This window comes from Nannospalax galili, unplaced genomic scaffold (genome assembly GCF_000622305.1).
Source record: "Nannospalax galili isolate Female #2095 unplaced genomic scaffold, S.galili_v1.0 scaffold78, whole genome shotgun sequence".
Lineage (NCBI taxonomy): Eukaryota > Metazoa > Chordata > Mammalia > Rodentia > Spalacidae > Nannospalax > Nannospalax galili.
Genome location: NW_008343387.1, coordinates 3,580,632 through 3,594,891, shown reverse-complemented (window position 1 = coordinate 3,594,891; position 14,260 = coordinate 3,580,632). Strand labels below are relative to the sequence as shown.

General features: G+C 38.8%; 1 pseudogene; it reads right to left on the bottom strand.

The window, feature by feature from the left end:
* Window positions 1–8,151: 8,151 nt before the first annotated feature.
* LOC103739298 lies at window positions 8,152–11,515 on the bottom strand (annotated as a pseudogene).
* Window positions 11,516–14,260: the final 2,745 nt, after the last annotated feature.

The window sequence follows — 14,260 nt, the reverse complement described above, 5'->3', positions numbered from 1 at the left end:
TTTATGTCTTACAGAGTTTATAATGAATTAAAGATTATATAAGCGTAATATGTAAACCTAACACCTAAAAATGTACAGCCAATAATTCATCTGTAAACCTAAAAATGTACAGCCAATTTTGAAAGAGATGTACCCTAGCTCAGAAAAATGTTATTGAATAGGTTAATGCTTTTGTAATGAAATGCTTCTTCTAATTGAAAAAAAATATTTTATTGAAAAAAAATATAGGAAACAAGAAAAAGTGTTCAACATTGTTAGTAATTATGGAAATGCAAATTAAAACGATCTTAAGATTTCACCTTACCCCAGTCAGACTGGCTAGGATCAAGAGAACAAATCATACCAAATGCTGGAGAGGATGTGGAGAAAGGAGAATTCTCATTCACTGCTGGTGGGATTGAAAACTCATGCAGCCTCTATGGAAAACTCTTTAAAAAACTAAAAATGAACCTACCATATGACCCAGTTATACCATTCCTTGGCATATACCCAAAGGACTCATTGTAGAGACACTTGTACAACCTTGTTTGTTGCTGCTCTTTTCACAACAGCCAAGAAAGGGAAGCACGTAAGTGCGTCTCAACTAACAGGTGGTTAACAAAAATGTGGTACATTTACACAATGGAGTTCTATTCAGTGGTAAAGATGAAATCATGAAATTTGCAGGTAAATGGATGGACTTAGAAACTGTTATACTAAGTGAAGTAACACAGACTCAGAAAAAATATCGACATATGTTCTTCCTCATTTGTGGATACTAGCACCAAATCCTTAAAAGTGAGTGTATATCATGATGTAACTGCAGGGACCAGTAATATCAAAGGGAACCAGGGAGGTAAAGGGAAAGAAGGAACCCAAGAGAGAAGACTAGTAGGAGAAAGGTTTTACTAAGGGAGAATTATGTTAAAAGTTGTTAGTTAAAGGGGACAGGGGAAGGAGGGCTGTACAAAGAACTATGGGACTAAAGGGGGGAAATTCTCCAAATACACAGTAAAAAAAAAAAAAAAAAAAGCCTTAATCACAGAAGGAACCCTATGGGAATGGCATAAAGCCTTAGCAGAAGCAATATGGTTGTTAAATGAACATCCCAGTGCCAGAGTTGATTGCCCCCCTATGAGCTGTTGACCTGAGGTGCCCTAGAGGTCCCCAAAATAATAAAGGCCATTGCTAATACCAATAATGTTGGTTTTACACTGGAAGTGGATGGAAAATCCTATTGCTGATGACACTGTGTGATGTGAGCATGGAAGAAGGAGAAATCAAGCTCTGACTAAGCAGGAAACTCCCTGCCACTGGATGGGTGGCTATCATGGTCCAGAAGGCAATATGCAGATGGCTAGAGGAGAATCAACCCCTATAATTCTGCTCAATGAAGGACCTGCAGGTTGCTCTATCAACATGCCAAACAAGATGGTCCAGCTGGTGCCACAGTGATGTGTCTAGTGTATGTACAATCAGCAAATTTTCGATTGGATATAATGCCCACTCCTATAGGTCGAACACACATCTGGTACTGTAGACCAGGCCAACCCCCTGTGGCAGGGGAGACTATAGGTCCCAGTGGGAAGTCACTGCAATTGTTTTGTTAGATGGATGTGATGCACCTGCTAAAGTACCATCTAAGCATTTGTATTTACACCCATAGGTCAAGTTATTATAGTATAGCAGCCACAATTTAGATGTTCTTCTTGCTGTTTGTGTTTTGATAGTAGATAGAATCCCACTGAAATGGGCCAACAACCCACGGAAAACAGACAATGCAGAGACCGAAAGTTCAGTGCCTTGCCACAGTGGGAGTAAGATCATCCCACACCTACCACCCCCTCCAAGGCTCACCCATTTAGGCATCAAACCTGTGATCCTCCTGCCTCAGTCTCCCAAACATCAGATTATAAGGTGTGGAAACCACATTTAGTTATATGACTCTGTTGCTGCTGTTCTTAAAGTTTTTCACTCCCTACAGAAGACCACAACTGGCCAAAGTGTAAAGAATAAGAAACGGCAGAGTGAGTGTTCCTGGATCAGACTCCTATATTAAATCTTACCCACCCATAACTGAGGGAACCATTGTAAAAGAGGGGGGAGAAAGATTTAAGAGCCAGTGGTGGTGATACATGACCATAAGGAAACAGAGTCTTCCAGGTCACGGGGAACTTGCTCATATGAACTTGCAACAATGGTGACAGCATACACAAGATCCATGCTGACTCAGTCAGATAAAAACCCAGCACAGAATGAGGAAAATGGGCAGCGGGCCCAACCTATTCGAAGAACTACTTGCAGATGATTATTGCTGGGTGAGGGAGAGCTGATCTTAGGGGAGTGATGCTAGAAAGGCTGAATAGGCTCCAGTGCATGAACTTACATTGAGGGAAATCTGGGTGCACAAACTTTACTAGATGGGCTTTAACATACAAGACAAATGCATGAAATACTGTGGGTGGTATGGATGGGGATGTCTAAATATGAATAAAATGTATGAAATTCATGAAAATATACATTAATTTTCTTTAGTTCATTATATATCCTTTGTCAGAGGAATTGATGGCAAATAATTTCTTCTACTCTACAGGCTATCTTAATTCTAGTGAATATTTTCTTTGCTATGCAACAACTTTTTAAAAGAATAAATCCCATTTTAGCAATCAGGAATATATAAATCAAAACTGAACTGATATGATACCTATCCTAGTCAGAATATTTATTATCCAAACAAAAAAACACACATTCTGATAAGAATGTACAGGAAAGGAATGCTTAGCTACTGTGAATGGGAGTGTAAACAAGTGAAATTCTGTATATATACAATAAAAGTAGCACTCCAAATAAGCAAACCAAAGAGGTGGTTGCATTCCCATGTTACTGTATCTCTACTCAGATTAACCCAGACACAGAATTCGACTAGGTGTCCATCAACAGATAAATGGTTCAAGAAAAAGTGCTATATATGCACACTCATTCAACCATAAAGAAAAATTAAATCTGGTCAGCTATACAGTAGATGGAACTGGAGCACATTTTACTAGATAAAATGAGCAGATCCAAAAAGACAAGTGCTTCAAGTTCTCTTTCATTTGTGAAAGCTAAACATTTGACTTGAATGTACATTGCTAGGGTCAGGAAGAATGTGTATACGAAAAAGGAATATAACTGGATTTGATCAGTGCCTACTGTATGCATGGACAGACTGTCCACTGAACTCAATTGATGTGTGAAATTAGTACATGTCAATCAAAAATAAAATAAGTGATTCTTTTTTTACAGCTTGTTGAGTTTATTTGGGGTTACAGGTACACAGGTAAGCTGTTACCTACAAGAACATAGGAAACTTATAGGCAGCTATACCACAAAAGAATAGAGTCCCCTAGCAATTAGTAGCCATTTGTTTATTTTCAGGGAGGGGTCTCATGTTCTTAGTGATCCTCAAGAGACACTTCAGTGAGGAAATGTTAGTAGGCCCAATCTTATAAGGCTCTCTGGTGTGATACAGCACCTTCTTGACCATAGCTATGCCATGTTAAAATTTAGGCTGACTCTAGTTTCTGAAATTATCAGGCAGTTGACCTAGAGTATGGGAACACACATCAGCAGGACCCTGGTCTTGAGAACAGGTCAGCTTGTCCTGGAGTACCTGCTAACTGCAGGTTTATGGCTTCTGTAGGCTGTGCCTGGCTTGCTTTTGCAAAGTAGCAATTGTTGCTTAATAGAATAGAAAGTGTTAAGGGGGCTTTGTACCTGTAAGCTTGGGACCTTCAACTTTCCACCTCTGGTTATGGTTTCTTTCTATAAAGGCTCACCCTAGAGATGGCTTGGGGCTACACCTGGGTTCCAACAGCCCTGTGTAGTTGCTGGCCAGCAGTCTTTGATTCGGCAAAACTTTTTCTGAGTGACCTTTTCTGCTGAAGCACCTCACAACTCCGGTGAATAATCATAGCTGCTCTTATTTCAGGATGGCAACACCCATATTGTGTTAGGAAGACAGCATTCCTAACAACCTGGCTCACATAGCATTCAGTATTTATCCGAAGATGGACTCAAATTCAGGGCAATCTGCCTGCCACAGGCTCCCGAGTGCCACAACTACAGAAGTATGCCACTGTATCTAGCTAGTGCTATAGATTCTTAGTGAATGTTTTTCCAAGGTGTAGATACTGGGTGGCTCCTAATAACTTCACCTTCCTTGAGTCCAGCTACTGATGCACAGGAGAATGTTGGCGCTAGGGTGGAGTAGTGACAGCTCCAGATGCTCATGTATTTAAGTCTTCGCTTCTTTGGAATTACTGCGCACAGCACCTTGCTCAAGCCTTTTCAGTTTTCCATTCCATCTTGGTCCTCAGGGCTACCAGGCAATCTGCCCTGCCACTTGTCATGTGGGTGTTAAAATACATATTTGGATCAGAGTGTGGATGGGAAATGCCATATTAGCTCAAGGTGGAGGCTGTGTCATTTTTGAATGCTAATTTCAGTCTCGGTGTCTTACAGTATAAAATTGATATTGGTAATGAATATTTCATAATCAGTATACATTGAAGAATTTAAAATTTGAAATTTTTCAATATATACAATATATAAAAACACCTTATATGCGTGTATGAAATTCTCAATTAAGTTTGTAAAAGTTAAAAAGCTTTTTTTTTCTAGTTTGTGGTACTCAAGTGATGGATAGAGAAATGAACAAAGGTAACTGCTGTGGTACTCAAGTGATGGATAGAGAAATGAACAAAGGTAACTGACGCACATAACACTGCTCTTCCCTGCAACATTCAAGTTGAAAACGAGATCTGACAAATAATGTCATCTTGATTTGGCACTGCAGATGCAAAAGGATTAAATTATTGTAACGATTTGCTTTTACATTAGTTTATGTAGTTAATCATCTGTGCCTTAAAACAACACTCTCTTCATCTCTCTCACCTTTCTGCTGATTGGGCTCGGCTGGGTAGTTTTTACTAGAAGTTTATCATAGGACTGTAAACAAATGGTGGCTATAATAATCTGAAGGTTTAGGTGGGTTGGACATTCAGCATGACAGGCAGTGCATGCCAGATGTCACTGGGCGATCAGCTAGGCCCACAGACCAAAGCATCTACATGGGATACTTTTGTTTGGCTCAGATTTCTTAACACATTCTCTCAAGAAGTATCATATGCCCACAGATCTATCGGAACATTACAAAGCTCAAAATAACCAAATCATAGACATCCCAAGGCATTGTATACAGTTGCATTCTGCAGGAATAGACAAGTCCCTAAACCCAAGTGAGATTCCAGAGGAGAGGAATTGTTCTTTATTATTTGATCAGGAAAGTAGCATGTATATACATGTATATATATATAGCACATATATATAGCATATATATATATATAGCATATATACATGTATATACAGGGAAGAAGGACATGGTGGCAAGCAGCTCTCATGACTAGAGCTTTTGGGTAGTTTTTCACTTTTTAAAGTCAGAAAGATGTCTGAAAGTTAAAGTGCGATATTTTGATGAAAAATTTCTTCCAATATCATTATAATTTCTTCTAGATTCAGAATCTGTATATTCAAAAGGAAAATAGCAAAACAGTTAATAGTATAAACATTGTTAATATTTTTTATATTGCAGGAGATATTAAATACTTTGTAAACCACAAAGTAACAAGGAGAGGCAATTACCTTTGTTTTATCTGCAGTAATAAACTGCTGCACAAAGCAGAGTAAGAATCATGTTCCTTATTTCATTTAGATTTAAATGGAACAAATATTCAGTCTCCTATTTTGCAGAAGAGGCTTAAAAAGGCGGTTTTGTCTTGCTTTGGTCCTGAAATTAAAAATTTAATAAATAGTAAGAGTGAGACCCCCTACCCAGGTCTTTGCTGTGCTGTGCATGCTGCTTCAGAAAGAGCTAATGTATTCTGTGAAAACTTGTGGAAAAACTTGCGACAAAAGATTAGAGCTGAGGCAAGAAGATGCTGTAAGATCTGGGGACATTCTACCAACAAGTCTTCATTTTATTGCGAGTTATCCTAACAAATATTTTACAACATCCTTAACTGCCAGAATGTCCTACAGCATCCACACTATGTGAAAAATTAAAAAACAAATGATGAACAAGGACATACAGGATGGATGGAGAGGCTAGCTTCCCTCCTTGGTGCTCACATTTCTGGTTGCTGAATAGACTCTGGAGTTTGTGTAGAATTGGAGAAATACCATGAAATAATCATGAGAGCATCCATGTGCTGGCTACATAGTGTATTAGTCAGGGTTCTCCAAAGAAACAGAACCAGTAGAATGAATATATACGTATAGGGATTTATCAGCTTAGCTCACAGGATAGAGTCTGAGTAGTCCAACAATGGTTGTACACTGGAGAGGTTGAGAATCCATAGTCGCTCAGTCCATAAGGCTGGATGTCTCAGTAGTCCCAATCTGGCGCTGAAGGTCTGATGAATTCCAAAAGATCAGCTAGTCTTCAGTCTACAGCAGCAAGGTGAACTCACCAGCCAGAGAGAAGGCAAGCAGCAGGAAGCCACGTGTTCTCTGCCATGGCCTTTTATACAGGCTGCCATCAGAAGGTAACACCCACGTTTAGGGCCTGTCTTCCAGCTTCAGCTGATCCAATTAAGAAGACCTCTCTCATTTCAGTTAATCCAGTCAAGTTGACACCCAGGATTAGCCATCACACATGGTATGTTATGATTTTAACATAACAGCATGCCCATAGCAAAATGAATTAATTTAACATTTTCAGTAACAGCCAAGAAATATAATGTAACAATTGCTGCTTATAGTTCACCCTTAAAAATGAGGAAAATACTATCAACAGCCACAGATTCATTTCTCTAAACAGTATATAATTGTTTTAGAACGGAAAGTCTTAATACTCATGTTATAGGTCTGTCCAGCCTGTGGTGGTGAACTACGAAAATGGCCTAACACAAAATTATAAACTTACTTAAGAAACATGAAGGCTTTTTTTTTTTTTTTTTTTTTTTTACATTTTAAAAAAGTCATGCTGGACATGGCTCTAGGGTAAATCAGGATTCAAACCAAAAGGAGACTCAAGGGGATTCATGCCTATAAAAAATTAATCTAGTTGAGCCCAGCACTACGGAGGCAGAGGCAAGTGGATCTCTGTGAGATCAAGGTCAGCCTGGTGTAAAAAAGATTAATCTGGTCTAACGATGGTATCCTTGTAGTCCATACTGATGCATCCCTCTTAAAGTCACAGACCATATGAAAAAAAATAAGTAGCTCAGCATTAAAAAAGATCCTTTCTTCCACCTTAGGCTGAAGTTTTTCTTTTCCTTCATTGCTGGGAATCAAACCTAGGGCTTGATAGGCAAGGACTCAACACCGAGCTATATCTCTAGCCCAGGTTGAAACATTAAAAAATTCTTAGATCTACTCGGCATGGTGGTGTGCGCCTTTAATCCCAGCATTTGGGAGGCGGAGGTAGGTGGATTTCTGTGAGTTCCAGGCCAGCTGGGGCTACAGGGAGATCCTGTCTCTAAAAGACCACCCCCCCCAAAAAAAATTCTTAGTGCTATCATATCCCCAAATAAATTCTTCCCATTTTCCTAATTTGCTGTCATATAACATAAAACCTGGATCCAAGAAGGGGTCTGCAATAGTTATGTCAGCCATAAAATGCTACTAGAATCAGATATGGTGGCTCATGCCTGTAATCACAATACTGGGAGGCTGAAGTAACATTTCTATGAGTTCAAGGCCAGCCTGGACCACAGAATGGAACCCTGTCTGAAAAACAAAGCAAACCCTCCCCTACATTTAGGGGCATATGTTGCCTCTGAGACTATTTGCACATCCTTTTTATCTTAGAAGGGTCATGATTTCTTCAGGGTGAAAGCTGTAATTGTTAGCTTTTTGAATCTGATTATCCAAAGTAAGGCAAGACCTTAAAAAAAAAAATAAAAATAAAAAGCCAAATACCATAGAAGTTGAGTATTAAAATATAAAGGTTACCCTAACCCCAAATCTCTGGTAAAGATATTAACTATACTTGACTGCCGGAACCATCAAGTTGATGCATTTGTTAGAAGTTATTATGGTTTTCCTTCTGACTGTGGAAGCAAAGGGGGAAAGCCTCTGGAAGGTCTGGGATATGCAACAGCCTCTCATTTCTCTTAGCACACTCAGTTCCTAGAAGGAACCCGGCAGGCTGAGGTTACGGCTTTCGCTCCCCTGTGTCCTTTTCTTTTCCTTGAGCTCCCGCTTGGCTAGTTTGTCCTTCCTCTGCAGCTTGTCTGTTTCTTCTTGCTTTGGGGCTCATCCCGACGTGAGTCTGGCTCCAGTTCCTGAGCCCTGAGAACATCTTCCACACTGGTGTTTCGGAACAGGGACTTGTCAGAATCGCGGCTCACCGTGGAGGCACTGAAACCATCTTTCTCACCTGTTTCCCGCTCTCCATCTGTCACATCAGCACACTGGACCAGCAGGGTGGCTACGAGGCCAGCAGGGTGGCTTTTTTCTGTTTCCCTTCTTCTGACACTCTCATGGGCTTTACCACAATCTGTACCTGCTTGTCAGTCATGGCGACAATGGCCTGAACTTCATCTTTCTTCACTTTGGTGATGGTATTTTGTATTTCTAACCGTCGTTCCAGAATTTCCTTACAGCTATCAAAGAGGGAAACTTCTTCCAGGAAAGCGAGAGGATACCTGCAGAACGCCCAGCTTTTCCTCCCTCTCCTCCTCCTGCAGGACACCAAGGATGTAGGCTCTATAAGCCACTCGGTCCACTTCCCCCGGGGCGACCAACCGCAGGTCCAGCCAGGACCCAAAACACTCACCATCACTATCGCCACCGCCCTCGCCTTCCCGGGGGCTGTGGCAGCCAGGCCACTGGACGCAGCCACGTTGGCTTTGGGTCCTGCCGGCCCTGGGCAGCTTGTAATGCCATTCTTTGCCTGTGATTCTTATCTACGCATTCATCTGTATTCATCCCAGGCTATTATGAATAATTATAATCTATTTTATGATCCATATTTTTGCTGCAAAATGCACAAAAGTAATTAAGCCAAATTGAAACAATTCTAGAAATATACTACTCAATAACTCAGTTTCCAAAAAAGTTTTACTGTACCCTAAGGAGGTTAAAAAAAAAGCCTATGCAGCAGTAATATCATTCCACATGTTACATTTATTCCTGCAAGCCAGCCAAGTTCAAATTAATTGTACTGACTAAACTTTTCTTCTTGGAGAAAATTAAAGATACGCCGTTGTCAACACTTGAGCACAACCTTGCGACACTTAAACGCAGAGAAGGGTGTGACATCCTGCCCCGGCTGCCTTGCGCTAATTAATCACTCTGGTATTTAGGACCATTCAAGCAGACAAATTAATGGGGAATAATTAGTGTATCTTTGTTCCAGCTCAGCTTTGCACACCCGACATTCTCAGGGAGCAAGGGGAGCTGGTGGAGTGCGAGCCATTAGCATGCACATAGTTGCACTTCTGTTCAGCAAGTTCTTATGAGATTAAGAGAAAGGCCAAATTAGCAGACGTGTGACTGGGGTTAGGACACCCTTCTGGAAAGAAAGCCCTCTGTTTGGGTATCAGCTTTCAGAAGCAAGTTGTTCATCCAGATACTGAATTTCATGAAACCCAATTAAACCTGAGGGAAAACATTATTTCAGAATCCAAAAGCAGTTCTTTTAAGAAATATGATGAAAAATAATTTTTATTTGCACCATTTATATTTCATATACTACAGAGATAAATGCATCTGTAAGAAATTTCCCATTTCCCATTTATTACTGTTGGCTTTTGTGAATTTTATTGAAAATGGATTCTTATCAACAAATAGCACTTATACATTTTGTAATTAAATAGTGTAGTCCATTTAACCTCTCTCCATTTACTAAGAACTCTCCATAGATACTCCCTACGGCCATAAAACTTAATTTGTTTTTCCTGATAGGAATCATAGAGTAGAAAATTCAGGCAGTCTCTATACACAGCCTGTGTGACCAGCACAGTATTGATTAACTCTGTCCCATTCTACATTGCTGACTGGTTTCTGTTTCCTGTGGACTGTATGAAAGCACAGCTCTAGACCAAAACATATTTAAAAACTAAAATTGAAGTGTTGATATCTTTTCCATTGAGAAAAATACTTTCATCTGGAGTCATTACTAAAAAATGACGCAGAGATAAAATCAAGTGACTCTGACTTCAAATTTTCCTGAATTAAACACAACAGTTTTTATTTGCTATATAAATTTCTCCCCAAACCAAAGAATAAAAAAAAAATCCCATTTTTCCACAAATTTTCAAACTTTGCATTTCATGCTGATGAGAAATTTTCAGAAGTTTCTATTATTTGCTATATGCACAACTTATCTAAATATACTACAAACAATACCAGTATGTAGATATATATCCATACAATCACACTTGTTTCAATGCCCCATGTATAAGTGACCTTCAATTACCTTTTTTTTGTTTCTTAAGCTGTCTATGAAAGGGATAAATTTATGCCTGCCTACCTAAGGTTCCTCTGGGTTTTATGTTCACTATTTACACATTTCACTGCATAACTCTCCAGACAAGGATTTGCTTTAGTCATACAGAAAACATCCTTGCAAATTCCATACCCACTTACATCCTGAAGTCTTCACGTTGAAGGGCAGGAGTTCTGCATGGAAGGACAGGCTTGGAGAGTTAAAGACTGGACACACAAGTCATAGAACAGATCAGACTCAAAGGAGGAGCTCCAGACTTTTAGAAAGAAACTCTACCACCTGAATTACAAAGGTGACTTTAATGTTTTGTGCTGTGAGTGGATTCATTCCTGGTAATGGTACATAACAAAAAAGATGTAATGACTAATTTCCCAACCTGCCCTAATTTGTGATGCTTTTTAGCCGCACTCAAATTCTAGTTTTCATAAAAACATAGTACTTGTAAGCATAATGCTTGTGGATTTGTGCTTGTGCTAGTGGAAGCAGAAGAGATGAGAGATGGAGATAGATAGAGATAGATAGATAGATAGAGAGAGAGAGAGAGAGAGAGAGAGAGAGAATCACAAAACTGCACATCACGAGAATCACAAAACCACACATCTTCACAATTTCTTAAAGCTCTCACGTCTCCTGTGAGACACTAAATTACTGCCTACCACAAGCCCAGATGCCATTAGAAAGGCTTCCATCCTGGGAGTGGGCCCTCCTAGATCTTTGAAAGTGCCTAATCCTCATTAAAGGCAAACCCTGGGCGTAGGAGGGGCTGTGCTGGCATCAAGGCACCTGGCAATGACTAAAAGCGCTGTCCCCATGTGTGGCTGCCGCTGAGCAGCAGAATGTAATTTAGTCGCACCAGCGGGAGCAGGGGTCAATGATTTTATATTAATGGGGATCACGACAGTTCTAAGCTGTGGCGTGCTTTGAAATAAGCGTTGTACAAGGCAGCAAAGAGAGCTCGGCTGAGGAAATGAGCTGTGTCACTGTCTCCTCATGCCTTGCAGCAAACACTGGCATGTTTTTACTTGCTACAGACTGCGCCATCATAATATTTTATAAACAGCAATTACCTATTTCATTTTGAAAAATCCAAACTCTAAAAGTAATGCTGTTAAAAAACTACCACCGAGGATGAACAAATTCCTTTCTAATAAAAATAGAGCCCAAGTACTCAGCTAGACCAATGAATAGACTGCAGATGAGCTGTGCAGCTATGCAAACTCAGCTGAGAAACATAAGTCCATGCTTGTTTTGCATACTTCTGTAGTTTTGAAAGATGAAATATCATCACATACCTTGAGATATTGTCAAAGTTCACATCTAAAACAAAAGAGATGAAAAGGGAGTTGGTGGGAGTCAATGATGCAAATTGACAGTGTTCAATCTATTTCTGCAATTGAAAACACTGTCACATATTGTTGGAATTTATCTAAATTTTCAATTTCATTGTCATTAACACCAGGTTTGGACTCCATATCAAATTTTCAGCAGATGGGCATTATTATTTTTTTTTCAAATTAGTACTTGTGTATGCAGGACAATTTTTTTTTTTTTTTTTTTTTGTAAGCATTTGTGGATAAGCAAAGTTACAAAGCTAGAGAATTTTCAGGTTTCTGTAGTGGTCAGATGAAAAGACTGCATTGTGATAAGGCCATACAGCGGTGTGACAGGGAAGGAGCAGGCAAATTTCAAAATGTATTTTGAATTAAACAGGTCAGATGTACTAGAGCCAATAGGGATAAGCATGCATCTGTGCCAAATATGAGCGATTGGGAGAAAGCCCTTCATTAAATGAGTAACAGCTGCCCAAGAGTTAATTACAAAAAAATCTACTGGGAAAATGTATGTGTGTTAATCAGAAAAATAAAAATCTGTTCTTATAAGTTAGTGGTTTGAAAAACAATTGATTAATTTCCAGTATTTCTTTTGTGCACAAGAATCATCTTAGCTAGGCTTTGGGATTACTGAATCATTATGAAGAGCAAAATGGTATACGTGAATACTGACTTGTATGCCCCCCGAAAAAGAAATTCTCTATAAAGCAAAATCCCATTTTGACTAGTCTGTTAGAAATGCGTATTTCAAAGATTATTTTTGGAACAACTGTGCTGTGTCAGATAGTCTATGAAAAAGCCAACCTATATATGAACACACACACACACTGCAATCATCAGGTATGTTAAGAAACACAACATATTCTAATGGTTTTTTGATATGTCTGGCAGACATTAGCATATTAAAGGCTCTGAAGTTTTAGTGTTCATCAAATCTTTGTCCAATTAATTTTATAATTGTTTTCCTTGAACTTTTGAGCACTATAGGAAATGTTGCACTAGAGCTTACTGACTTTGTAAATTTTCATTTTTGTCAAATGAAACTAGCAGAAATAATCCGAGCTCAATGCCATACCTTTGTATGTAGGCACTGGTAGATAGATGATTTGGGGGTGATTATAAATATTATGCTTTCAGATAGTGTGAAAACCACGTAGTATTTATAAGATAATATTCCCAAATTGAAGAAACATCCTATTGTTCCAATAATAAAATATAAAGGGAGGTAGATACATTTTCAATTCCAAATTTGTGGGTACATGTTACAGTGGGTTGGGTTTTGATGTGGGGAGATCAATTTGCCACATTGTTACAATTTGGAATATGGAGTGATTGGATAGTCTAAGCCTTGAGGTACATGTAATCTTAAAGGAATAATCAGAGACAGGATGAGATTAAAGTAAATAAGCACAGAATATGAAGAAGAATAAAAATTCAGTAATCAAGATGTATAATATTTTAATCTATTTTAAAAATTGAAATTTATGCAAATTAACCCATGGTGAACAAAATACCAAAACTTTAAACAAGATTAGTGTTCTAATCCATCTTTTTGCTTTAGACTCCAGTAAGGCTAAAAGCACAGTACTGGGGACAGAAATTATCAGAATAAAACTCCGAAAGTGAGAAGCAGTTGCTTGAGAGCTGAAATTAGTTCTGATCCATAACGGCTGTAGAACTTTTCAATAATCTATAAATATCCTAGGCTCTGTTTACTCAGTGATAGATAAAACAGCATTTCTCAATTGTTCTGGGAACATTCATTCAGTAAAATGTTCATAGACATTCAAAAGGAAAATAAAGATACCAATAATTTTTGTTTAAAATACGCATAAGAAAAGCTGTATTGCATTTGGTTAAACTATTTTGGGGCTTCTGTCTCCCCTTTCTTTCACAATACTTTAATTTTTAAATGAGCATATGGAGTACTATGGTGCTTGAAATATACTTTTGTTGATTTCTCCTGCCCCCTCCGTCTCTCCCTCTATAAAGTTGCACCCCCAGTGGGCTCTCTTTCACTTTCATGTCACAGGTCTCCTCCTCTACTCAACACTTCTTTTTGTCCTTTGTGTGGTCCCCTTTCTAGTTTCAAGACCTGTCGCAAATTCATAACCATATTGTACATATATAAACGTTAAACTCTGGGGTTAACATATGAGAATGTACATGGCATTTGATTTTCTGAGTCTGGGTTACCTCATTTAATATAATAATTTCCATATTAATCTTTTTTCCCCAATTGTTCATAATTTCATTTTTCATTATGGCTGAAGAAATTCCATTGTTATATGTATCACATTTTTATTATTCATTCATCTATTAGTGGACATCTAAGATGATTCCATTTATTTGTTTTTGTGACTAGAGCAGCAATGAGACTGAATGCATGAGCATCTCTGTGGTAGGATACAGAGGCCTTGGATACATGTTCAGTAGTGGTATAGCCCATGCATAT